Genomic DNA, 24,650 nt, shown 5'->3' on the forward strand with positions numbered 1-24,650 from the left:
AAGATCGTATACAATTCTTTGATACCTTCTTTGGAATTGGAATACTGAATTTTAATTTCTTTAGAATTGGAATAACAAAATGGTAAATGTTATTTAAATACTTCGGTTTTATATATTTTGATACAAAGGGAAAAAGATAAATAAATATACGAATAATAGCACTAAATTTGGTAATATAATCAAAAAATATATGGTTGGAGATTCCCTTGAATGAGCAGCGGTTTAAATATTAATGGTGCATGCTATCAAAATCTCTTTAACAAGGAAATGATGTAATTGCTTACCGTATTCATTTTTATATTTTCTAACAAAACTATTGGTCATTTTAGTGTTATCAAGTCATTTTAGTTAATTAATTGTTATCTACTTTGGACCATGAGAAAATCCTTATACAAATCAACACTAGTTAGGAGGTTCGGAGTACATGCTTGTTTATGACTAATAATCATTCTAGCACCCAAGAAAAAAATAGAGTCCAAGGGGCAACCATCTTGCAACCTAAGCCTCTAGTGAAGTCTGTTGAAAGTCTATGGAACTTGTTTCAGATTCGTATATATACTTACTAGAAAGTTGCATGAAAACTGATTATCAGTATAAATTGATCATTAGTCAAAAGAGATCAGCGACACCGTGTAGCTGATCACGGCTGTAACTTATCGTCGATCATAATTAAGAAGCCATTGGCGGTAACTGGTCATATATCGTAACTAGCTAGTTATCATTAGTAAGTGATGTGAAGGATGATCACACATGTGGCTTAGGGATGACTTACATATAGAATGGCAGAAGTGATGTGATGCTGATAGAAAAATAAAGCGTTAAGAGATTGTAGGCAACGTTATTATGTGCTATATATGCAAAGTCAAACAAACAAAGTATAATGTTTTGATTGAATACATACACACACTGACACATATTGGTTCTAAATGAACTTACAGGGAGAATTTAGTTAGAACAAGGTATATAGATCCATAAAGATAATTTTAGTACAACCTTAGAAAGGTGGATGTATTATGAAAGGAGAGTAAAACTAAAACCAAATTTTAAAGGACGGTTGAAGTAATCAAAAGAAGTGGACCAAAAATTTATCAAAATGCGTATACTTATTCACCTGTGAAACCTAATTAAGAAGATTTTGACTAAAGGTATACTAATTATACTTTTATAGGATATTGAAGACATTAAACTTGAAAAGAAACTTTGAGTCAGTCAGTGTCATTCACCAACAATTAGCTGATGTGATTTCAGAAAATTTTTCAGATAATCAGGATTGAGGTTGTAGACCAGAATAAATGTTGATAGTGATTGATCATTAGATGATAGGCAGCATTTGATGGCACAAATTATTTTGTGAACCTTAATGCATGTAAAACATGTTTTGAACTTTTAATAAGAAATGTTTTGTAAACGATTAAAGTGTATTTAAATTCCTAATGTATCAATTCATATTTTTATCAATCATTCTCCTATGCGTAACTAAATTTTTATAAATTGACAAAATCGATACCAACAGTTGGCTATACCTTTAAACCCCTATGACTGGGTATTACAAGAATCCAATTTTCTTTATTGTGATATTAGTCCAGTAATCTATTTTATACCAAAATAGTTTTGAGAATAACAAAGTGACATAACAAGTTTCCTTTAAAACATTGACATGCATATTCAATAAACACTCTTATTATCTTCTTCTTATTACCTTCTCCTACACTCTTCCTCCTCTGTATTACATGCTCCTCACGACAAACGGACTTCGCACTTTATACTTATCATTCGACCACGTGATCGAGCCAAAACTATCAGTCTCCAACCCGCCATCGGACCTAAACACCACTTCATAACTCAACTTCTTGTTCTCCTTACTAAACTCCAACTTTTCCGGTGTAACTTTCACATCCAGTCCATTGGGAGCATCAACTGATACTATGTAACTCGTTTCATCATCTTCGACATTTGTGACTGTTCGAGTTACTTTAATCTCTTTACCTTTGAACTTTGATATCGCGATTGACGGATAGTTCATGTTGGAAATTAGATGATGGCTCACATTTGACGGGCATGTGAAATCCGAGGGAACAGTTGAAGAGATTTGTTTAATCGTGCCAACTTTGAAGCCTATGTTGCATAGGAAGTGTAGATAATCGATTGTTTCGGTTTCGTAAATGAGGCCTAGTTGTAACGGGCTTGATATCACTTCTCCTGCTCAGAAATCGTACGGTGTAGCGATTGATCCGGTGGTTGTTGTGATTGGTGTCTTCATGTTATTTGTTTGAGTTGCTGTAATTGAAAGTTTTTATAAATTGAAGCTTTACATGGTTAATCATAATCATAGATAGTTACAATAAAACTGTTGAAACCATCTAAACCAAGAAAAATTTGTCGATTTGACTTTCGCCCGTTTAGGTAGGGTTGTAAATGAGTCGAGTCAAGCCATGTTGTGCTCGGGCTTAGGCTCAAGCCTGCTCATGGCTCATTGTTTATTTAAAAAAAGGTTTATTATATATTTTTACACACAGAAACATATGATTTTTTTTAACACACATAATACTTAAGTATTGAGTTATAAAAATAATTTGGGATTATAATATACATATACTCAAGTTTGGGCTTTAACTTAACAGAGGGCCTAATGAGCGAGCCATCAAGCCGAGCTTACTTGGTTCACGCTTGGCTTGTTTACAAACAAGTTTATTTTGAGTGATCTGGTAGGTTTTGAACAATCCTAGGCCAGGTTTGGAGTGAGCCGGTTCGGTTTAAGGTTTGGAAAAACTAGTTTAATGGTTTGGTTTATGATTTGAAACCAACCAGGTACAACAAAACTGGGCGAAATATTAAAAATTACAACATAAAATACTTATAATAAATTGTATAATGTTAGTTATAATAAAATATTTTTTTCTTGTAGAAATTTAACAATTATTATATGTATAAGTACTTTTAATTATAACACCTAAATATGATTAACTTAATTAATTTCGTGCTATTAATTTTTTTCGGTATATGTTTTGTGTAGACAGTACACAAAATATAATGTCTTACCTTTTTTTTTAAAGTATCATTTTACTAAACTTTTGAAGATCTAACGATATAATTACGAGATTTAAGAAAACCGGCTGAAATGGCAAGCCGTCAAAACCGAACTTACCTATTCATCCCAAAATTCCTTCTTTGAAATGTAAAACATAGTTCAGTTTGTGAAATTTTTATGTAATTTGTAACCTGTTGTCATAAGTGCTGATCTTACAGCTGACGAACTCCAGTTCGGGTTTTGAGATTTGATCATTGCGGCAAGGCCAGACACATGTGGACACGCCATAGAAGTTCCCGAAAGTATATAGAAATGTGGAGGATTCTTGCCTGCGAGTTTCCCCACAGAATCTTTGCTGGGCCATGATGCAAGAATGGCCACCCCTGGTGCTGCAACATCCGGCTGCAAGACAATCCCGTAACGAGAAAACTTATTTGCTTTGGGGTTAATATCACAACGTATTTTCTTGTTTTTCACAAAAACGTCGCTAGGCATAATTTTGACATATACAGCTCCCGTACACGGCATGTATAACAAGTGAAGTTACCTTTAGTATATCTTTTGTAGCATATGAAGGGCCCCTAGATGAGAAATAGGCAACCACAGGGGCTGGCTTATATTCTGTTACTGATACAGTTGGTAAAATAGTTGCCATGGGATTCCTTCACACATTCCATATATGTTATAAACAACAATTATCATGAAACATTTAATAAGAAACAATTGGTTCTTTTTTTTAATGACCAACTAAGTAACGCCGGATACTTCGTACGCAGCCCCCATTGGCTAAAGGTAGCCCGAGCCGGCCACGAGTTCGGACGGACGGAGCCCCTAGCGGTCCACCTATTGAGGGATTCCCCGGATAAAACTCGATCCCCACGCCCGCTAAACTGCACGACAGCGAGGAGCTGGTAAAACTGGGTGAGATCAGAACTCGAACCCCGACAAGCCAGTGTCATCCCTCATATCTCCTATATAAATTGGTGATAGTGAGGTTTGAATCTCCTAACTCTCACTAGTAAAGTGAGTGTTCTATCATCGAGTCACATTCAATTTATGGAACCAATTGGTTCTAGCAAGAAATGTTTATTATATAATTTAATATTTTAATTATAATTTATGTTTAATAATAGTTTTTAGAATTAGCAAATACAATAGAAAAAAACTAAAATAAAAGTAAAGTCTCTTGTCTATATAGTTGTAGTAGGGTATAAGCAAGTAGGGTTTATATCAAATACAAATGATTTTTATCGTGAAAACTATACAAATAACTAGAGTAATTATTATTACTCTAAAACTTTTTGAACCAGGGTAATTATTATTACACTATATTATTTTTTATAACATAATTTCTCTAGTACAAAACTGTTTATTACTCTAGTTATTTGTATGTTTAGTATGTTAATTTTATTTATACTGGATCTCACCCTTAAACAATTAAATAAAAAATGTGTTCAAATAATGTAAACAACTAAACAAATAGCCCACAAAAAAAGTTAACTTCATTGGGCTTATAAAATTGGAAAATTGGATGTTATTTAATTCCATGTTATTTTAGGTTTGATCAGAAAATTGTTAACACCGGTCACATCTTTCAAACTATTTGCTTTCATTGGATTGCTGTTAAAAATTAATAATAATAATTATTATAATTATAATTATAATTATAATAATAAAAAGGGATATTGGTTTTTAATACTCTCAACTTTCACTCATTGGTAGATAACACTCTCAACTTTTGATTTGTCACCCACCACTCCCAACTTTTACCCTATTTTCATGTACCACTCCACGTCTAAATGAACACTAACCTCGTTATTGTTTTGGACTAAAAATGTCATTCAAATTAGTTGAGGGGGTAAAACAGAAATTTTATTTTTAACACACAACCTCCATTTCCGGTGACCTCGTTTTTCCGGCGACCTCATTTTTCCGGAGAATTTGAGTTTCTTTCAGAACACCATATCCATCATTTCACCGAGCTTCACATATGAATTTGAGTTTTCCGGCGAGTTGCAGGTTTCCGGCGAACACCGTATCCATCATTTCACCGCCCACCGCCCCAAAACCGCAACCCCCGCCCCCCGCCACCACCAGTGTCTCACCCAACCACCTTCCGGGATCGCCTGCGTGCCGGAAAATCGAGTTGTAGGTTTTCGGCGAGCACCATCTTCATCATATCTCCACCGGTGCACAATCTTCATGATCTCCATCACCTTTTTACACCTCTGAACCATCTCCATTTTCTGAAAGACGAGATAGTCGGAAAACTCAAATTCGCCGGAAAAAAAGAGGTCGCCAGAAAAACAAGGTCACCGGAAATGGAGGTTGTGTGTTAAAAATAAAATTTTTGTTTTACCCCCGTCAACTAATTTGAATGACACTTTTAGTCCAAAACATTAACGAAGTGAGTGTTCATTTAGACGGGGAGTGGTACAGGAAAATAAGGTGAAAGTTGGGAGTGGTGGGTGACAAATCGAAAGTTGGGAGTGTTATCTACCAATGAGGGAAAGTTGGGTGTATTAAAAACCAATATCCTTAATAAGAATAAACTTAACTCCGTCAAGTTTATTGTTTCAACTTTCAGGGCTTTTGATCTTAAGGATCATATGTGTCTTGATGTAAAACTTATCACGAAACGGTACTTCTAGTGACTTAATTTTTGTTAATTAGAAGTTTAGACACCCAAATTGAAACACCATTTCGAGGTAAGTTACATTAATCGACTCGTATCCTTCTTTCGATCAAAAGTTCTAAAACATCAATTTGATTTCGAAATTTTTTTTAGCAGACGTCCAATGAAAACCTATAGTGTAAGGGTTTTCAACGAATCGAATTTCGAATATTCGAATTTATTCGAATTGAATTACTCGAATTTTGAAATTTTGAAATTGGGTTCGAATTCGAAATAGATTGGACAAATTCGATTCGCTTCGATTCAAATTCAGAATAGCTAATTCGAAATTCGATTCGATTCGATTCGAGAATTAAGTACGAATTTATACCGAATTGATTTGAATTCAGTTAAAAAAATCTATTTCAATTACAAAACCACTACAAATTTAAGTTTTTTTTAAAAAAAGAATACAAGTCCATAAAATAAATAATTCATTTGAACTTTGAAGTTATTACATTCGAAGTATTCAAAATGATAATGTCCAATTACATTAATTATTAGCCAAAGTGATAAATTTCTATTTAAAATCTCTATAACTCTTAAGATTTATATATTTTGTCTTTTAATAAATAAGTATATATATTAATAAAAATAAAATGTATAATTTGAATTCAAATTTCGAATCGAATCGAATTTAAAATCATAAACTCGTATTCGATTACTCAAATCGAATTCAAACCTAATCGAACTCGAATGATTGAACACCGAATTCGAACCTTCAAATTTGAATACGAGTCGAATCGAATTTCGAGTTTTTCGAGTCTGATTCGAATACTGAGCACCCCTACTATAGTGTGAAAGGTAAGACCATTTGACAACAATTTTCTGAGATGGGATTATTACTGGCCAAACTAAAATATGTGGGATTAATAAAATCTAATTTTTCTATTAAATTTAATCAACCTAAATTAAATATTCACCTTTCTTTTTTGGCATAAGATATAATCTTTTTCCCGTCCTTCCGACTAACTGCAGCCACTGGAAATAATCCAGTAGAGAAAGCCACTGATCTTGCATTATCACTAAGGCTGAGGGGTGTGGGGGGCGCGAGAGGGGGCGCGAGTGGGGGCGCCAGCCAATAATATTGTGACGTGTGGCAGAGAGAGAAACTTGATAAGATGGGTGTTGGTAGTGGTGCTCGCGCCCCGGGACATGGTGTGGAGGGGCGCGAGAGGGGGCGCGAGCGGTTTTTTTTTTATTTTTTTATAAATGTATTAAAAAAACGTATTATTAAAAAAACTCAAAAATTATGTCCATATGTTTTTTTCCGAACGAGCCGTTAAACATTTATTATTTCTTTATTATTCTTTTTATCATATGGTTTTTTCCTTGGCTTTTGCTTTTATCCCTCACCCCAACCAATATATTTGGATTTCTTTTCTTTCTCATCTCTCTCTCTCTCTCTCTCTCTCTCTCTCACACAAGCATACACGTTATTTCAGCTTGAATCAGGTACTAAATAACATGCCATAAACACCCAATTCACGGATTCTTTATTTCATAATGTGGTGATGGGTTCCACTTCTTGACAACCACCATGGATTCTTGCTCTTTTGAAGGTAATTCAATCAATAAAGTTTATATTTTCTTGATGGGTTTTGTGATTCCTTCAATTATCCATCTGGGTTTGGGTTTTCTTGATGTAAAGAATTGATTTTTAAGAAAAAAGATTGGTTTTTGTTGGTGGGTTTGTGGCCTTTTTAATCGGATCTGAGTTTGATATCTATATATGTTGTTAATAAAAAAATTTTTTTTTTAATAAAAAACGAGCCCAACGGCTCTATTCACGCATCCCAAGCCTCATTCACGCCATTCTCAGCCGCTAGCCCATCCGCGCCTGCCTCTTTTTCCGCGCTCGCGCCCCTCTCGCGCCCCTCTCGCGCCTCGGTGGTGTGGTGCTCGCGCCCGGCTGGCCTCTTGCGCCCTTTCTAGCGCTCCACACCCCTCAGCCTAATAAAAACCATACCAATTGCACCAAGTTTCTTAACTCCTGATAGCTTTTGTTTTGCTGTATGTAGTTTTTGTTCATTCTCACAAAGAATTATATTTCCCTTAACTTTCTCTTGATCTAGTGCGCGCGGTATGCAGTTTCTGAAAAAGAAACTTTTTTTTTTATAAAAAAAAATAAGGTCCCAAAACAAAAAAAAAAACACATTGTCAAATCATAACATCATTGTAGATATATTTTTAATTGTCAAACTTTTTATAAGTAAATCATAAAAAAAAAAACTTTAATACTTTTATTAATGGAAAACTAAAAACTTTAGAATTAAGATTTATTTGAAAAACCTTAAACGAATTGTTAAATTGATACTTTATGCAATTAAACATAATATTTTGAATTTGAAATATATTCGTTTTTGAAGAAATTTCCAGATTTTAAAAACTAGTTATAAAGTTATAGTAAATGTTGTAGACTATTAAATGAATATTTTAAAACTAATGAATCTTTAATGAACTTTATACATTTATATGTATAATTTTTTTTTCATATCTATAATATATATAACGAAAACATAAAAATCTTATGTGTCGCGATGCGGTCGCTCCCCCTTTTTTTGGAGTCACCAGATTTGCTTGATTTTTAAATGGAGGCTTCTTATGCATTTGACCTGAATTCACGTGTATAAGTCTTATCAAACCCAGATATTTCTTAAACGGGTTATAACATCTCATTAAGATAAAAACTAATCTCACCAAATATTTGATACAAAAATCATATAAAGTAGGAATATACTAAAAACTAATATATAATTTATTTAAAAAAGGATATATATTATTTATAATTAAAAAAACCAATTTTATAGTAAAAAAAATAAAAGGGTCTTGGATCTCATCAAATTCATATAGTTTTTAAACCGGGTTATAACATCTCATTTATTTGTAAAACAATTTAATATCAAACCATAAGTATATTATTAACTTTCAAACAATAAAAAAAATATATAAATTAAAAAAATAAATAAATATTAGAACAAACAATATAAAACAACCTCCGTAATGCGGGGGATAAAAACTAATACTACTATATATTAGGAAAAGTTTAAATATAAAGGTTTATTATCGATTTTTTATAAGAATAATTCTGGATCATTGATTTTATTTAAAACAAATAGCTGGTAAAATATTTGTAATTACGAATCTAGACCACTCACAAATTTGACTTTTTTCAAGTTCACTTCACTATTTTAAAACCGCGATAACTTTTATACGACGATATATATACGAGAAGCATAAGAATAGAATAAATGTAGATCTTTGGATCTAGGATTTAGTGGTTGAGATTGTTAGTGTCTAAAAGTTAAAAGTTGTATAATTTTCTATTTATATGGTATAGTGTCTTATTTATGTAATGTACTTTATTTTAAAGTTTTCTCACACTTCTCAAAAAACAATTGTTTTTATTTAACTCTTAAATATATATATAGGATTAGGATCATGTGAGAACTCTTTTGAAATTGAGAACTTTGAGAACCATTATTGAACACAAAAAACACTCTTCTTACCAAAAAAAATAATAAAACAAAAAAAAACTCAAAAATAAAAAAAAGTAAAAACAACATAAATTTTTATTTTTCATCCTGGTTTTAATAAAAAAATAAAAAAAATTGAAAAAAAAATATCGGTTTAACGAAACTATACACATATGTATAATACTTATTTTTTAAATTTTAAACACGTTTTTATACACATATGTACAATTTAACGTAAATGATAATGTACATATGTGTACATTACGTAACTAGAGATTAAATGAAATTATACACATGTGTATAATACGAAGTTTTTTTTTTTTTTTAATGAAACCGGAATGAAATATAAGAATTTTGATTTATTTTCTTTTTATGATTTTTTATATATTTTTTAGAGGTTTTTTTTTCCTTAAAATGGTTCTCAAAGTTCTCAATTTTCAAAGGGTTTTCTTAGGATCCTTACCCTATATAAATATATAGAAAATGGTTCAAATAAAAACAATTATTTTGTGAGAAGTGTGAGAAAGCTTTAAAATAAAGTAACCACCTAAATAGGATACCATACCATGTAAATAGGAAACTATACAACTTTTAGAAACTGTCAATCTCAAACACTAGATCTTAGATCCAAGGATCTACATTTATTATTATGCTTCTCACAAAACTATTGTTTTTTTTACGTTAACCCTACCATATATATTAGAAGAGTTAAAAAGGATTATATATAAATTTACTTTAAAATGGCTCTTTGATGCAATGAAAAAAGTGTTGTCTACGCTGTGTAGCTTAGTTGGTTATGGAGAGTAACAATGAAAAAAATCCTAAGTCTATAGAAACAAATGTATTGGGTTCATATCCGAGGAGTGACATTTGATAAACATATAGACTTCACATGACACATTTTTTGAAAGAATTGTTTATAGAGTTACCTTGCATCACCTTCGTCATAAATGGTAGAATTTCCTTTGGCTGTGATCCCATAAAGTAACGGATATGCTGGAGATTTTTGTAATTCACCAAAGTTTATGCCTCCTCCCTTCAATTTGAGAGAATCATCAAACATTAGAATCCCTTTAAGCCAGTTGTATTTTTACATGTGTGGAGAGGAGCTAGGTTTATGCGATTATTACATGCTCAGAATGGTTTCCGCTTATAATAAATCAGTCGATAAAAGTTTTATCCATGTATATTAGCGAATAAAAAATTTTCGTTACGGCCTACGGGCCTTTTTATTTTAGCTCAGCCGAGGTATTTAAATTCTCGGAGATGGCCCTATAGGTTAGTTTAATTTATAAGAGCTTGTCTTCAAGTTCGGCTTGTGATAAAACTCAGACTCTATTCATATATTATTATTAAATAACTAATTTTTATCCCCCCCCCCCCCCCCCCCCCGCGTATTACAAGGGTACAAGGGTTGTTTTATATTATTTATTTTTAATATTTATCTATTTTTTGAATTTTTATTTTTTTTATTGTATGAAAGCTAATAATATACTTATGGTTTGATGACAAATTGTTTCACAAATAAATGAGATATTATAACCCGGTTCAAAAGCTATATGTGTTTGATGAGACCCAAAACCCGTTTATTGTTTTTTACTATAAAATTGGTTTTTTAATTATAAATAATATATATCTTTTTCTTAAATAAATCAGATATTAATTTTTAGTATATTTCTACTTTATAGGATTTTTATATCAAATATTTGATAATATTAATTTTTAATTTAATGAGAAGTTATAATCCGTTTAAGATATATCTGGGTTTGATTAGACTCATACCCGTGAATTCGGGTCAAATGCATGAGAAGTCTCTATTTAAAAATCAAACAAATCTGATGACTCCAAAAAATGGGGATGCGCCACATCGCTACACGCAGGAGTTTTATGGTTTCGTTTATATATATTATAGATATAGATTTATCTATATACATTAATAATTATTATTTAGTTATTTTTATTTTTATGTTTATATAAGAATAGTTATTTATAAAAAGTATATTTAATATATAAAACAAAAATTTATTGAATAATAAGTTCGTTCAAACTCGTCAGCCAGCTAAAACTTGATAAGTGAAGCTTGAGCTCAAACTCGGAGTTGAGCTTATTTATTAAACGAGCTTGTTAGGGTGTTTCTATTACAATTTTAGTCTGTACTACAATATAGTACCATGTTTTATGCTTAAAACATATTTGGACAACGCTAAACTCATTTGAACATTTTTCATCTAAACTAGTCTTGTTTTTCAACCCTTTAACCTGTTAGAGATAACGCATAACCTAACTCAACCGATTCTCAAGTATTGTCACCCAACACGATATCAACCTGAAAATCGCGGTCAATAGAACTAGCCGCAACGGTTAACATCCACGGAGCCACATTAACAACCGACCCTTTTAACGGGCCATCATTTCCCGCAGAACAAATGACGGTGATCCCCTTTTCAGTTGCGTGAAACGATCCAATGGCGATCGGGTCTCTCTGGAAATTGGGCCCGTATCCGGGTGATGCACCAAGAGATAAGGATAGTACATCCACTCCATCTTCTAGAGCATCATCAAATGCAGCTAATATGTTTGAGCCCTTACATCCTCTGGGCCCACATACCCGATACGATGCGATTCTTGAACCGGGAAACCCGCCTTTGGCTGACCCTATTGCAAGACCGTAATATGATGCGTTGTGTACGGTATTACCCGCGGCTGTTGAAGCAGTGTGGGTCCCGTGCCCGTTGTGGTCTCTCGGGGAACTCATACCGCCTCCAGCGGTGTAATACCGTGCTCCGATTAGTTTCCTAAAAGCAGCGTATATTATTAAAAAAATGGTGTTATTAGTAAGGGTCCGATTACCCGCCAACCTGTGAACACGACCCGTGAAACACCCCTACCTATTACAATTTGCGGCTGTGAAATCATCGCTTTTCATGCAAGTTCCTTTCCATTTTGACGGAATTGGACCAAAACCTTCGTCACTAAAACTCTCGTACTCCGGCCAAATACCTAAATGTTCAAAACACAAAATTATAAATAAAGTTACAGTTCACATTGTAATAGTTTCATTAACGTTCCACGGTTTTGGTAATCATGAAAACCCGCTATAGTCTAAACGAGCCAAGACTAAGCTCGAGTTCCACTTAGCTCAAACTCTATTTATAAAATTCAAACTCGGCTCGTGTCTAGTTTTTCAAATCTCGAGTTTGGCTCATTTACTTTTTATTAATTATTTTAGTAATTATATTATATACGTTTGTAATCATATTTTTCATAAAGGTACATAATATAAAATTATTTTCTATTATAATTTTATACATAAATATAAACTTTTTTTCTCTAGAAAGACTAAACTTTACTATAAATAAATAACTAGCATGTTTCCTTTTGATCTGACTCGTCAAGTTTACATGTTAAGAAACAAAAAAACACAGCAGAAAAAATCAAATACCTGTGTCCATGATGCCTATGATGGTATCTGAAGCTGCAGAAATGCTGTGTTTAGCACTTTGACTAGAGACGATTTCTACCCCCGAATGGTATTTTAGGAAATCCCATGAACGGGTCGTGTGAAGTTGCAAGACGGGGTCAGGGAACACGGATACAACACCTGGCCTTCGGGCAATATCATCCGCCTCGGTTTTCGTTAAATGAACAGCAAATCCCAAGAAGCTGTTTTGGTAGTTATGCAAAACTGCATTGCTTTTCCTACCTCATGATAATACAAAAAGCATTAATGGGTTGAGTTGGCGTGCTGGGTCACGAGTCAAAACGTATACAATTTTTAAAGGTGAATTTAAATATGTGAGGTTGAATGCATTGAGAATTTGAATAACTTTTGGAACTAATTTACTGTTTCCTGTTAAGTTGTCCTTTTTGTTTTACCCGTTTGACTCGTCATAAAATAAAGTGTAACACCCCGACCAAAGGCGGATTATACATCGGGGCGCCACATATTGTTTCATTACTCGTGACACTATTGGGTGTCAATATTTAATAAATATATTCATTCACGCATGCGCAACGTATACATAAGATATAAATAACCAACATAAATCAATATATTATAAATCAAAATATTCGAACAGCAATAACTTGTCTTGATACATTTTAATCTAGGTCCAAAAGTAAAAACGTCCTATGTGTCCACAAGCTCCAAAACAGCTACTGCAAACCTGAACATGTGTTAAAATAAACGTCAAACACTTGCGTGTTGGTGAGAAATCAAGTTTAATATAATACATAGATAACAATAAATCTGCGCGCAACACGTGTATGTCTGGTGTTTAACAAGGGTGCAATCAGATTGTGATCAAGCCTAAATAGATCATAGCTCATAGTTCATAGTTCAATCCGTGCTCCCAATTGAGCACAAAAACGAGAAAACATCTGTGCAAGTGTAAACAAAGAAAACCGTAAACGATAGGTCTCCCGTGTTCATCTAATGGATCCATGAAAACTTCGGAATAGGCCGAACAAAGCGGTTAATGATATACACATACAAATAAACAGCCAAGTAAACGTCCTCAACACATGGGATACTGCGCGACTAAAGTTCATAAACAAGTTTAAGACTCTAAGTTTGTATGAACACATGAACATCCCAAAACATTAAAAATAAAAAGGGATTAGGTACGAGATTACTCACTTGATAAACGATGCGGTGTAAGATAAAGCAAGAACCAACTTTAAACAAGCACAAGTTAACCTATAATTAAAGATTATTGTTTTAACGATCTGTTTTAAGTCTTGATTATAAGTTAGCATAATTAATAAGTAAATTATTATATATAATATATATATTACCGGAAAAGCAGGGCAGAACAGGGAGGAAGACGGAGGCAGAGAGGGAGGCGGCAGAGAGAGCAAGGAGAACAGGAGAGATTAAGTGTTTGTGTGTGTAGTGTTAAGAAAAATAAGATTATTATTTATAGGAAAACCCTAGGAGACATAAATCCAGAAAAAGGGGAAAAGATTCCAAGACAAACAGAACAAGACAAAACAAAAGATAACAAAAGATATCAAAAGCAAGTAAAAGATATCAAAAGATATGGCAGCTGCAGGGGGCAAGATAAAGCTGTCAGGGAACAGTAAAAAGGCATGGGCGGTTCAGATAAAGGTACTGGTCAAGCATGGCAAAAGCAGATCTCAAAAGATTATGTCAGTCACTTTATCTGCCAACCAATGGGGTTGGTGCGCATGCTGCGCCGAAAGTAACTTTTCAGACATAAAGCAGATTAGGTCAACAGCTCAAAAGATAAGACAACACAAAAGCAACGGCTAGATTAAACAGAAGAAAACTCAAAGGGTTTAGCGCGAGAAGGCTGGAGCGCGAAGGCAAAAGTGCGCGAGCGCGAAGGCAGACAGAACCAACCTTAACGCGTCGCGGGAAGAATCACATTTCTTAGCGCGCCGCGGGAGGAACTAAAATTCCTAGCGCGCCGCGGGAAGAACTATAATTCTTCGCCCGTCGAGGGATGAACTACGATTCTTAGCGCGCTGCGAGAAGAACTACAAATCCTTAGCGCGTCGCGGGAAGAACTACCGTTCTTAGCGCGCTGCGAGAAGAATTACAAATCCTAAGCGCGCTGCGAGAAGAGTTCGTCTCGCGAATCGCTGAAACAGGTGGTCTTCACGCAGGATTCCTTGTAAGGGAGTCTGGCGCGTGGAGCTGCGCAGACAACCTTAGGCGGGAAGGAACAAAGGACAAGCAAAGAGTTAGAAGAAAAAGAGGGAAACAAGGCTTAAGGGCGGGACGGCGTCCAGAGGGAAAAGAAGGCGGAAAGAGAGGAGGAGAGGGACGGCGGAAAGAAAGAGAGAGAGAGGCGGGAAGGAAAATATATTATTATTATTAAAAGTAAAATATAAGTATAAATAAATATTAAATCATAAAAGAAAGAGATCGGGTCAGAGAAACGGGTACCTGGGTCGGGTCGGATCAGGGCAGATGTCACAGTCTCCCCTACTTTAAGAAATTTCGTCCCGAAATTTATCTCGAAGTAGGTTGCGCAGAGAACAGGTGCGGGTACTTGATCTTCATTTGATCTTCCCTTTCCCATGTAAACTCGGCTCCGCGCTTGGACTCCCAGCGAACTTTCACGATAGGGATACGACTGCGCTTGGTTTGCTTTACCTCGCGATCCATAATCTCAACAGGCTTCTCAACGAAATGCATAGTTTCATCAACTTGAACTTCATCAAGGGGAATGTGAAGGTTCTCGTCAGCTAAACACTTCTTGAGATTGGATACATGGAACGTTGGATGCACATTACTGAGCGCGGGCGGCAGGTCAAGTCTGTAGGCAACTTTTCCTACACGCGCGAGAATCATAAATGGTCCAACATATCGAGGAGCAAGCTTACCTTTCTTCCCAAAGCGGACAACACCTTTCCAAGGCGACACTTTGAGGAGAGCAAGATCACCAACTTGAAATTCGAGAGGCTTCCGCCTACGATCTGCGTAACTCTTTTGTCGGCTTCTGGCAGTCAGCAGATGATCACGGATCTTGGCGATTTTATCGGTTGTCTCTTGAACAAGTTCGGGTCCTGTGATTTGAGTTTCACCCACTTCGCTCCAACAGATCGGGGAGCGGCACTTACGACCGTAAAGTGCTTCAAATGGGTCCATACCAATACTGGAATGATAGCTGTTATTATAAGAGAACTCGATCAAAGGCAGGTGCGAATCCCAATTACCTCCAAAATCAAGAACACAAGATCGGAGCATATCCTCAAGAGTTTGAATAGTTCGCTCAGACTGACCGTCAGTCTGAGGATGATATGCCGTACTCATGTCCAAGCGAGTTCCTAGCGCAGATTGGAGAGATTTCCAAAAGCGAGATATAAAACGGCCATCGCGATCGGATATGATGCTCAAAGGAGTACCATGGTGGCAGACAATTTCCTTGACATAAAGCTGCGCGAGTTGCTCAACACGGTAGTTTTCACGAATGGGCAGAAAGTGAGCAGACTTAGTCAAACGATCCACTATTACCCAAATGCTATCATGTTTGCTTGCTGTCAAAGGTAACTTGGTAATAAAGTCCATCGCTACACATTCCCATTTCCACGTAGGAATTTCTGGTTGTTCGAGCAAACCAGATGGGCGTTGGTGTTCAGCTTTTACTTTAGAACAAGTCAGGCATCTAGCTACGAACACAGCAATATCCTTCTTCATACCGGGCCACCAATAAGTAATGCGCAAATCCTTGTACATCTTATCAGCGCCGGGATGAATAGAATACCGAGATTTATGCGCTTCACTCAGGATATCGGCGCGAAGATTCTCATCAAAGGGAATCCAGATGCGATTAAGATAGCAGAGAATTCCACTCAGATTAGGGACAAAGTGCGCTTCCGCGCCACACGCTAACTCGGCGCGAAGGTTACCATTACTGATGGATGCGAGCTGCGCGTCACGAATACGCGATTCAAGGTTGCTTTGAATCGGCGCAAAGTGAAGATGCGTGCGCGGCAAAATACAGTTAAGCTGGCAGGGTTTTCGGCTGAGCGCATCGGCTACCACATTAGCCTTACCAGGATGATACCGGATCTCACAATCGTAATCGCTGATGAGTTCGTTCCATCGGCGTTGTCTCATGTTAAGTTCCTTTTGATCAAAGATATGCTGAAGGCTTTTATGGTCAGTGTAAAGGATACACTTAGTGCCATAAAGGTAGTGTCTCCAGATCTTCAAGGAAAAAACAACTGCACCAAGTTCGAGGTCGTGAGTTGTATAATTCTTTTCATGAACCTTGAGTTGCCTTGATGCGTAAGCGATAACCTTGCCTCGTTGCATAAGAACACAACCGAGACCTTGGTTGGATGCATCGCAATACACGACAAAATCTTCATTACCCTCAGGTAGCGCAAGAACAGGAGCTTCACACAACAAACGCTTGAGCGTTATAAAGGCTTCTTCTTGCTTCGAGCCCCAAATATACGGTTTACCTTTGTGTGTTAGAGCTGTTAAAGGCAAAGCGATCTTTGAGAAGTTCGAAATAAATCGCCGGTAGTAACCAGCTAAGCCCAGAAAGGAACGAATCTCGGAAGGAGAGGATGGCGTAATCCAGTTCTTGATTGCTTCAATTTTGGATGGGTCGACATGAATACCCATCTTGTTCACAACATGACCAAGAAACTGTACTTCATCAGACCAGAATTCACACTTGGAAAGCTTAGCATAGAGTTGCTCAGCTCTAAGCTTTTGCAACACCAACCGAAGATGTTGCTCGTGCTCGGCCTTGGTCTTAGAATACACCAGAACATCATCGATAAACACAATCACAAATTTATCCAAGAAAGGCCTACACACCCGATTCATTAGATCCATGAAAACGGCGGGTGCGTTGGTTAAACCGAAGGACATGACCAAGAATTCAAAATGGCCATAACGAGTTCGAAAAGCAGTCTTCGGAACATCTTCATCGCGGATGCGCAACTGGTGATAGCCAGAGCGGAGATCAATCTTCGAGAAACAAGAGGCACCTTGGAGTTGATCAAAGAGGTCGTCAATACGCGGTAAGGGATACCGGTTTTTAATGGTGAGTTTGTTCAACTCGCGGTAATCAATACACATGCGAAACGATCCATCTTTCTTTTTAACGAACAACACCGGAGCACCCCAGGGCGAAGAGCTAGGGCGAATGAATCCTTTAGCGGTCAACTCTTGAAGTTGACTTACCAATTCTTGCATCTCAGCGGGCGCAAGACGGTAAGGAGATTTAGCTACGGGGGAAGCACCAGGGACAAGATCAATACGGAACTCGACTTCACGAGCGGGAGGGATACCAGGAAGATCATCAGGAAAAACTTCAGGGAAATCACGCACGACAGGGATATCGCGAAGCTTCTTCTTTCCTTCATCGGGTTTAACCACATGGGCTAGAAATGCAACACACTTCTTCCGCATGAGTCTTTGGGCTTCGGCGCAAGACATAAGCTTAAGACCACTGGAGGGTTTTTCGCCGTAGATGTGAAGATCACCATTTTCTCGAGGAATGCGAATCAACTTCTTGGCGCAAATAACTTCGGCGCGATTCTTCGAGAGCCAGTCCATACCAATGATAACATCAAAGCTTCCAAGAGGCATGGGGATGAGGTCGATCAGAAAATCGTTTTCGTTAAGGTTAAGCGTGCAATCTTTAATCACCGAGTTAATTAAAACAGTTTCACCGTTAGCCAATTCAACTGAAAAATTTTCTTTTAAATCGCTGCGCGGTCGCGCAAGCTTCTGCTCGAAGGCGCGAGAGATAAAACTTCGATCGGCGCCAGTATCAAAAAGTACAGAAGCATAAAATCCGTTAAGCAAAAATGTACCATTAACTACGTCATTATTCGCTTGCGCTTGGTGCGCGGTTATGTTAAAAGCTCGTCCGCGTGTCACTTGGTTCGAAATCTGGTTCACCGGATTCGCTTGTGTGATTTGCACTTGTAGTCTCGGGCACGCGTTCCGGAAATGACTGGGATCACCGCAGTTATAGCACGACCTGGGTCGTGGGTTTTGGTAGGTTGGTTGTGGATTCTGCGGGTAGACTGGTGGTGTTGGCGCAATTGGGTTGGCGGGAGGGACTCTACAGTATTCGGCAGAGTGACCAACGCGGCCACATCGGTTACATTGTCGACACGGGGTTTGGGTTGGGTGGTGAAGTCTACAGGTTGGGCAAAAGGGTTGATTTCCTGTGTAAGGTTTCTTAGGTGGCGGGGCAGGGAGTGCGGGATTGGTTAAGGCATAGTTGTGGACTATAGGAGGTGTTGGGTAGGCTGACAGAGGGTTAGGCGCGTAAACTGGAGGTTGGTAGATGGGTTGCTGGACAATGGGCGGGTTGGTAAGCGCATAGGCTTTGCGCCTGCGCTTGAGGTTGTTACGGTTTGAGGGTTCTGGCTTGGTTTCTGTTGGTTCAGAGGCAGTCTTGGTGGGTTTGGTCTTCTCAGTTCCCCGCAGGAACAGGGTTCCTGCTCTGACATGGTTGTCGCTGAGCACAGCGGCCAACTCGATGGCGTCAGAGAGGGTTGCTGGGTTTCTGGCCCATACAGAATCTTGAATTTCCATGGGGAGACCCCCAAGGAATTTCTCTATGGCTCGGCGGGAAGGGTTAACAAGGTGAGGGACCAGTAAGCTTAGCTCGTGGAAGCGCGTCGCGTACTCGCGCGCTTCACCGCTGTATTGCTTCAAGTTCCAGAATTCCTCCTCTAGGCGCTTAATTTCGTTGGGAGGGCAGAATTCTCGCGTAAGAATTTCCTTGAATTCCTCCCATGTCATGCTAGAAGCAGCCTCTGCGCCACGCGCATGAGCTACTCCATTCCACCATGTAAGCGCTCTAGATTCCAGGACACTGGAAGCATACAGGGTTCGTCTGTCTGAGGGGCATTGGGTGTGGAGGAAAGTGTTTTCTATTTTCTCAAGCCACTGGAGCATCACGGTGGCTCCTTCAAGACCTGTGAACTTTGGAGGGTTACCCGCGTTGAAGGATTTAATGTTGTAACCAGAGGTGTTGGTATTGTTTTGGCTCAAAGCTTGGGCTATTGCGGCGGCCATTTCCTGGGAACGTTGCTGTCTACGCATGCGCGAGGCTTCTCTTCTCTGAAATCGGCGAGATAGCGGAGGCATTCTATAAAAGTTTTAATTTTAGTTAATATCTTGGTTTTAGCACAAGGTATAACCTCGAAAAGCTTGGTTTCACGGAGTTAGATACTATCAAAAGTTAAAGTAAAATAAATGACCCTAAATGCAGACTTAATAAAGGTAACAAACTCGAATCAAGAATCGACAATTCATGTATCACCATGACTTTCCGAATTCCCAATTTTAAAATATACGAGCAAACGAGTATTGGGGATTGACGATTCATGTATCACCATGACTTTTCAATCTTCAATACAAAATATACAAGAAAATGAGTATTGGAGGTCGACAATTCATGTATCACCATGACTTTTCAAGTCTTCAATACAAAATATACAAGAAAATGAGTATTGGAGGTCGACAATTCATGTATCACCATGACTTTTCAAGTCTCCAACCTCAGAACATAATCGTAAATGGAAATTGAAAATCAACTATTCATGTATCACCATGACTTTTCGGATTTTCAAATCCAACAAACGAATATGTAAGTAAAATCAATAAAAATCGAAATTCAACAAAAATCGAAATATCGCGGAGTAAAACATAAAATCATATACTGCGCAAGCGCGAGCATTTTCATAAACAACGAGTAATTAACAATAAGCGCGCAAACATGAGAATTCTCTCATGCGCGAGAAGGGACTCTTAGGTATTCTAGGCCGTTACGTCTAACCACCTATCCTAAAGTCAACGAGCTCTGATACCAATCTGTAACACCCCGACCAAAGGCGGATTATACATCGGGGCGCCACATATTGTTTCATTACTCGTGACACTATTGGGTGTCAATATTTAATAAATATATTCATTCACGCATGCGCAACGTATACATAAGATATAAATAACCAACATAAATCAATATATTATAAATCAAAATATTCGAATAGCAATAACTTGTCTTGATACATTTTAATCTAGGTCCAAAAGTAAAAACGTCCTATGTGTCCACAAGCTCCAAAACAGCTACTGCAAACCTGAACATGTGTTAAAATAAACGTCAAACACTTGCGTGTTGGTGAGAAATCAAGTTTAATATAATACATAGATAACAATAAATCTGCGCGCAACACGTGTATGTCTGGTGTTTAACAAGGGTGCAATCAGATTGTGATCAAGCCTAAATAGATCATAGCTCATAGTTCATAGTTCAATCCGTGCTCCCAATTGAGCACAAAAACGAGAAAACATCTGTGCAAGTGTAAACAAAGAAAACCGTAAACGATAGGTCTCCCGTGTTCATCTAATGGATCCATGAAAACTTCGGAATAGGCCGAACAAAGCGGTTAATGATACACACATACAAATAAACAGCCAAGTAAACGTCCTCAACACATGGGATACTGCGCGACTAAAGTTCATAAACAAGTTTAAGACTCTAAGTTTGTATGAACACATGAACATCCCAAAACATTAAAAATAAAAAGGGATTAGGTACGAGATTACTCACTTGATAAACGATGCGGTGTAAGATAAAGCAAGAACCAACTTTAAACAAGCACAAGTTAACCTATAATTAAAGATTATTGTTTTAACGATCTGTTTTAAGTCTTGATTATAAGTTAGCATAATTAATAAGTAAATTATTATATATAATATATATATTACCGGAAAAGCAGGGCAGAACAGGGAGGAAGACGGAGGCAGAGAGGGAGGCGGCAGAGAGAGCAAGGAGAACAGGAGAGATTAAGTGTTTGTGTGTGTAGTGTTAAGAAAAATAAGATTATTATTTATAGGAAAACCCTAGGAGACATAAATCCAGAAAAAGGGGAAAAGATTCCAAGACAAACAGAACAAGACAAAACAAAAGATATCAAAAGCAAGTAAAAGATATCAAAAGATATGGCAGCTGCAGGGGGCAAGATAAAGCTGTCAGGGAACAGTAAAAAGGCATGGGCGGTTCAGATAAAGGTACTGGTCAAGCATGGCAAAAGCAGATCTCAAAAGATTATGTCAGTCACTTTATCTGCCAACCAATGGGGTTGGTGCGCATGCTGCGCCGAAAGTAACTTTTCAGACATAAAGCAGATTAGGTCAACAGCTCAAAAGATAAGACAACACAAAAGCAACAGCTAGATTAAACAGAAGAAAACTCAAAGGGTTTAGCGCGAGAAGGCTGGAGCGCGAAGGCAAAAGTGCGCGAGCGCGAAGGCAGACAGAACCAACCTTAACGCGTCGCGGGAAGAATCACATTTCTTAGCGCGCCGCGGGAGGAACTAAAATTCCTAGCGCGCCGCGGGAAGAACTATAATTCTTCGCGCGTCGAGGGATGAACTACGATTCTTAGCGCGCTGCGAGAAGAACTACAAATCCTTAGCGCGTCGCGGGAAGAACTACCGTTCTTAGCGCGCTGCGAGAAGAATTACAAATCCTAAGCGCGCTGCGAGAAGAGTTCGTCTCGCGAATCGCTGAAACAGGTGGTCTTCACGCAGGATTCCTTGTAAGGGAGTCTGGCGAGTGGAGCTGCGCAGACAACCTTAGGCGGGAAGGAACAAAGGACAAGCAAAGAGTTAGAAGAAAAAGAGGGAAACAAGGCTTAAGGGCGGGACGGCGTCCAGAGGGAAAAGAAGGCGGAAAGAGAGGAGGAGAGGGACGGCGGAAAGAAAGAGAGAGAGAGGCGGGAAGGAAAATATATTATTATTATTAAAAGTAAAATATAAGTATAAATAAATATTAAATCATAAAAGAAAGAGATCGGGTCAGAGAAACGGGTACCTGGGTCGGGTCGGATCAGGGCAGATGTCACATAAAGCATGGCTCGTTCAACCCATAGTTGAGTTTAAATATTAGTACTACTAGTTTTTATCCCCCCGTATTACGGGGGTTGTTTTATATTGTTTGTTCTAATATTTATTTATTTTTAATTTATATTTTTTTTATTTATTGAAAGTTAATAATATACTTATGGTTTGATGATAAATTGTTTCACAAATAAATGAGATGTTATAATCCAGTTTAAAAGCTATATGGTTTTGATGAGACCCAAGACCCGTTTATTTTGTTTACTAGGAAATTGGTTTTTTAATTATAAATAATATTTATGAAAGTTAATAATATACTTATGGTTTGATGAGACCCAAGACCCGTTTATTTTTTTTACTATCAAATTGGTTTTTTAATTTAAATAATATATATATATATATATATATGTATATATATATCTTTTTAAAATAAATAAGATATTATTTTTTATTATATCCTATTTTATAGGATTTTTACATAAATAATTTGGTGAGAATAATTTTTAATTTAATGAGATGTTATAACCCGTTTATGGAATATCTGGGTTTGGTAAGACCCATACCCATGAATTCGGGTCAATGCATGAGAAGCCTCTATTTAAAAATCAAGCAAATCTGGTGACTCCAAAAAAAGGGGGAGCGACCACATTGCGACACGTAGGATTTTTATGTCTTCGTTTATATATATTATAGATATTTACCCATTTAAGTTTTAATATTACCAATTTGAGGTTGTTCATTTTTAGTTCAAATTTCACTCAGTTGACACGGTTCACTTTAGTTAAGTCTAAATACTCCTAGTTGAGCCGGTTCATTTTTAGTTCAGTTTGACCCATTTCTTTTTAGTCGAGCTTAATTGTTTAACCATTTGACAATTTATACTTTTAGCGCTTTTTTGTTTCTTTTTTCTTATATATTGCATGTACTAGGTGCCAATTGAGCTACTTTTGGCTCGCTCAAGTCATTTGACCCGTTTCACTTTTAGTTTTACTTTTAACCATGCAAATTTTCATAATCCCACTAATCAAACCTTTTGATCCCTAACCGGTTTCTCACCCAATTGGCAACTTTTACTTTTAACTGACTTAGATTTTACCAATTCAATATGTTGTAGAATAAAAACAAAAACAAACTTTTTTAAAATTACACGTATCTAGGTGCCATTTGGGCTACCTTTGGCTCGTTCAACTAATTTGTCCCGTTTCACCTTTAGTTTTACTTTTAGCCGCACTTTACACAATCCCACTGGTTGAACCTTTTCCCTAACGGGTTCTAACCCAATTGACAAGTTTTACTTTAAACTAATTTAGATTACTTTACCGATTCAACCTGTCTAACAAACCATAAAACTAAATAAACGAACGAAACAGAATAACCATACGAGCATGGTATTACCTTTCTTCTAGAGAAGTTAGAAGTATGTTATGGTTGTCCCTTGAGGCAGCAGCAGAACCCATATACACAATATAAACCCCATCATTATATGCTTCATCTGCCTTAATATCTCCTAACCAACATGTTACAAACAACAGGCTGCAACAAAAGTAGAGACCTTTCATGTTGTGCCTGTTTTTATTGTATCACACATTGCTCTTATATTTATAGATAAAAACATGTCACATGTGTAGTGTCTAGAGAGAGAAAAAGAAGCACTAAGCCTTGAGAATTTGAAGTGGGCATATAGATCATTGGGTGGGTACATACGCACGCACATTTGGATAAAAAAAATTGAATAGCCATTTAAATTACTGACGGATTACTGACTCATCCGATTATTTCCATTTTATCCTCTGTAGAAAATCCATCATAGGTGAGAAACCCACTAGTGAAACCTGGAATCCTCTATTTTTATTTTAAAGTCTCATATGATACTTGAACCAAAGATCTTGTCTTTTTAAATTAAAGTCTTTAGATGCATCAACTCAATTACTTGCGCTAAGAATCATTGGCAAAAGGAAAATATAGCATATGATGTCAAAATTTTCATTTAGGGGTTTTTCTTAAGACTCATATGTGGCTTAACATATGGGGGAAAAAGTACTTGTAATATTAGATTAATAAGATACCAATGATCAAAGGTTGTGAAATGTAAAATCTTAAATATAGATAAATGAAA

At 36.9% G+C, this 24,650-nt stretch overlaps 1 pseudogene across 1 annotated transcript; it reads right to left on the minus strand.

Moving 5' to 3' along the window:
* Positions 1-1,459: 1,459 nt before the first annotated feature.
* LOC143531783 (CO(2)-response secreted protease-like) lies at positions 1,460-24,093 on the minus strand (annotated as a pseudogene). Its single transcript, XR_013135083.1, has 10 exons — positions 23,930-24,093; positions 12,621-12,877; positions 12,067-12,178; positions 11,469-11,973; positions 10,108-10,214; positions 7,656-7,796; positions 6,626-6,727; positions 3,576-3,690; positions 3,220-3,430; positions 1,460-2,277 (listed from the first exon to the last, which is right to left on the minus strand). The product of XR_013135083.1 is annotated as a CO(2)-response secreted protease-like (transcript).
* Between the last annotated feature and the right edge of the window lie 557 nt (positions 24,094-24,650).

Source organism: Bidens hawaiensis, unplaced genomic scaffold, assembly GCF_021521415.1.
Source record: "Bidens hawaiensis isolate Kalapana, Puna unplaced genomic scaffold, B.hawaiensis_p1.1 tig00009238_1, whole genome shotgun sequence".
Classification (NCBI taxonomy): Eukaryota; Viridiplantae; Streptophyta; class Magnoliopsida; order Asterales; family Asteraceae; genus Bidens; species Bidens hawaiensis.